Genomic DNA, 4,512 nt, shown 5'->3' on the forward strand with positions numbered 1-4,512 from the left:
TATACAAAGAACCAAGCTGTTTTGCAGATCAACCCAGCTGTTCATAGTGATAGCAGAGAGGATACGAGCCTTCCTATCTCCACCCAGAGGATTTCGTTCTGGATTACATGATGCATTTGTGTGTGTTACAAGTTTGCTGGCAAGCAGCTAATCTGACTGCTCATTCTACAAGATCACAAGTCTCCTTAGCTGCTTTCCTTGTGCAAGTCCCTATTCAGGACATCTGCAGGGCAGAAACCTGGTCTTTGGTGCATTCTCAATGCACTATGCCCTCAGCCAGCAGGCCAGAGATCATGCCAACTTCAGCCACGCAATCTTGTAGTCAGCTTGTTCTTGAACTCCGAGCCCAGCTCCTGTGCAATTGCTTGGAAGTCACCTGCGTTGGAATGGACATGTGCAAGCACTCGAATAAAAAATGGTTAACATTTCTGTAACAATGCTTCGAGATGTGTTGCACATGTCCAGTCCAAAACCCGCCCTCCTTCCCCTCTTATTGGAGTCAGCTGGTAAGAAGAAACGGAAGGGGCGCAGGGTCAGCAAGGCCCTTTATACTGGTGCTATGAGTGCGTGGCACCAGAGTGTACTGGAGCTGAACCGATGGATACCACTAGGGAAAAAAATTCCAGCAACTGTGCTTAGGGGACTGTCGTGGAAAAATTGACCACACCGTTGATTTTGGGTCAGACACACTGATGCACCTTTATTAGGTTACACAATACAATTATGCATAAAGGGAAGGTCGGCGTATCCCCATGCAAGGGGGTCAGCCGCCTTGCATAAACCACACAGCTTCAAGCTTATAAAGATAAAAACCACAACGCGTAATCAAGCATTACAAATCTTATCAGCCTTATTTGGTATATTTTCTAGCAAACCAATCAAAGCCTCTCTGGGGGCCGCGCTTTGGACCCGATACCATTTAGGGTTTTTCCTGTTATTGCTAGAGGCTTCTGCCCGGCCCCCCTCTTGCATTACCTTCTTTTGCATTACTTTATGGAATAAGTTACCTAATGCGGTTATTTTGCCAATAGAGTTGTACAACAAGCCCTTTCTTAACTGTGTGCCCACCTACTTGCGGTTTCACTGTACAAGACTCTTCTGCTTTGCTAATTTTCCATAGCTTAAACTGCTGTTATCCTAGGTCAGGTTTCCCAACTACCAGTAGGCGTTGGTTCCTCTTTTGCTTCTGTTGGCCTTTTGATTGAGCCATACAGGTTTTTTCATTATGCCACACAAGCTTACAAATCTTGCTTATACCTTTAATATTAAGTAGGCCTGCCATGGCCTACTGTTGCTAGCTTAGCAATAGGGAAAATCCAGAGTAAGGCGTATGGGGGTCCCCAAAATCCTCAACAGGGACGGACACACACACACACACACACACACACACACACACACACACACACACACACACACACACCATTGGAATGGACATGTGCAACACATCTCAAAGAACAACAGTTACAGAAAGGTTAGTAACCGTCTTTTCTATAAATTGCTTGCTTGAGTTATTCTGTGAAAGAAAGATTTCCTGGATCCTGAAGATCAAATGGAAGAAACAGCTGTTGGGGTAATTAGCACTAGGAATATACTGATTTATTGAGAGTCAGGAAGTGCTAGCAGCTACTGAATTGCAGCTTTGCAAGATAGATTTGTCTTTAAAAACAAGGTGATGGAAAACTGTATATCAAATTTAGTCCACTCAGATCTGTTTCTTTTTATAACTTTTACTAAAGAAGCTCTGGAGATGATGAAAAATGTGACCATTAGATTTTAAAATATTATGGTCACTGTAGTTGCATTATGACTCTGAGATTGGTCATTTTAACTGAGTCTGCTATGGACTTGCAGAGTAGAGTGTGTATGCCTGAACACTGTTTGCCGTGGGTTGCATTCACAACTTGGTAGGAATGTGAAGGCCGCATTTAGTTTGAAGATACATTTTATAGAATACTTATTTACAAACAAAAATCCATACAAGCACATTATTTTATTTATTTGTATCTTTCTTGTTGCGAGCTGGAAACTGCATGTTGTGTTTGCCAGCGATCAAAACCTGTAGCTGATGAGCTTTGTTCCCTCTTTATGATGATTAAAGTAGGATTCTGTGAGCACTCTGATTATATATTGGATTCCACAGGCAGATGTAAATGGTATATCTTGTTGAGGCTAAAGCTTTTTCACTGTCCCTTTAAAAAAATCTGGCATCAGCTTTCAGCAAAGTATAGTAGCTTTTAGTAAAATTGCAGTATTGACTTTGTGTCTTTTTGACTGTCAGATATCTCCATCTCTCCCATTTCTGGAAGCAAGAAGAATTGAATTATCTGCAAGTCCTTCATTTTGCTGTAGCAGTAGTTCTAGGTACTGGTGTTGAGGGACATCCTTTCTTACAGAGAAACCTGATAAGAGTGTATAACATTACTTAGCACTTTATGTACTACTGTACATGTTCAAAGTGCTGTACAGACAACCCCAGTGGGTTGAATATAGTAAAACCTGTAGCCTTAGCTTTTGAGCAACCATAAATTTAACAATTATTTAATTTTCAACATTTGGATTTCAGAATAGTCACATCAGTAAACTTGCCTTATAAAAGGAGAACATAAGTCTTGTTTCATCTGCCCAGGAATTAGTCAGAATAAAAAGAGTAATCATAATAACCTATTATCCTATGCTATTCTTATACATAGACCAAGAATCTGTCTATTGGTCCAACTTGCTTTTGTTTCCAGCTGTTTAATATATTTATTGCTCTGATAGTTTCCACTAGCCATTAGGTACATATTTGTTCTTAGCCATGGTGTAAAAATCTAATCATCCTTCACATTAGAAATGTACTTGGTTTATCTTGCTAAAGAAGATCTATTTTAGATTATGTTGACATTTAGATGTATAGCAGTCTATTCCTGTTAATTCAGGTCCTCCAAATTGCATATTTAAGGCCACACAAAATCCTGTATCAGATCAATGCTGAATAATTGCTGGCTGTATTTTACAGAAGAGAATAGTTGTCAATATGTTCTACAAATCCAATCTAATCCTGCAGAATTTGACTGCTGAACTGTAAGATTAATATACTGGAGGAGGACGTTTGATTATTTGAAGTGGCAGTTTCCCTTTTTAAAAAGGATCAGGGAAACTTTCACATATTTTCATTTCTGATTATGTGTAGTATATAATCCATTAGATTACTATCCTGCAAAGTCAGATAAAGGGTGAATCAATGTATCCTCTGGTATCATGACCTTTTTAAGATAAAAATGAGTGAACAAATTATTTTACTGCATAGTAATCTAGAGGCAAGCTGCCAAATTTTTATTCTGGCATCCCATTAAATTGTGGAATCTGACCCAAAAGTGAGAGAGATGCATTATATACAGTCGGAAGCGATTGAGAGAAACAGATGAATAGCAGGGATGGAGAGGTGAAGAGATTGCATTGGAATTTCTTTCAGTTACCAATCCAAAAGACTAAGAAAGCCACCCACCAAGAACCACCACCACCACTCTAACATGTATAAATGCATTTGTCCTGTAATGTTGTAAAACTCATTTGTAATCTAATGTTCCATGAGCACATTCCACCTGTGACTATTGTAAATATTTCAGTGGAAGTTCTCAGTGCAGCTCTGGGGTCATTACTTTGATATTTTCAAGAGAGTCACCCTAAAGCAAACCAGAGTGATTTTGAGTCAGACTGTAAGTTTATGTTGTCTTTATTTCTCCCCCTGCCTTCTGCCCCCCTCCCCCAACAGCCAATAATGTGTCTGTTTCCTTTGCAGCTGGGGCTTTCAGCAGAACCCAAAGTTAAAACAGTTTATTGTAACCCAACTGGGCCTATCCAACATTGATTGGACTAACCTGTTTTTGGCCCCATCCACGCTGACTAGTGAAATTGTTGGGGGATGGTTAGGTTGTGCTCCCTAGAACCAACCATGGATCTCCCCCCTTGCAAAGGGTGGGGGGTGGGGGCTCAGCTTTTTCCATAGCAGTCACTTGCTCTTCCAAACACTATAGAACAGGGGTAGGCAACCTATGGCACACGTGCCAAAAGCGGCATGCAAGCTGATTTTCAGTGGCACTCACACTGCCCGGGTCCTGGCCACGGGTCCGGGGGGCTCTGCATTTTAATTTAATTTTTAAATGAAGCTCCTTAAACATTGTAAAAACCTTATTTACTTTACATACAACAATAGTTTAGTTATATATTATAGACTTACAGAACGAGACCTTCTAAAAACGTTAAAATGTATTACTGGCACGCGAAACCTTAAATTAGAGTGAATAAATGAAGACTCGGCACATCACTTCTGATAGGTTGCTGACCCCTACTATAGAATGTGCTTTGTAGGTCTGTGGCCCATATGGGGATGGGGGCAGTGACTAGGTAGGCTGATAGGAGTTGGATTTCTCCTTTCAGGGGGTCCTAGTGGCAGCCCTAGACAGAGAAGTTCCCCTGGGACCAGGGTGCCTGGAGCTTTGGGCTAGCATAGAGGTACAGGACCTCCATGCT

This window comes from Emys orbicularis, chromosome 1, assembly GCF_028017835.1.
Source record: "Emys orbicularis isolate rEmyOrb1 chromosome 1, rEmyOrb1.hap1, whole genome shotgun sequence".
NCBI lineage: Eukaryota > Metazoa > Chordata > Testudines > Emydidae > Emys > Emys orbicularis.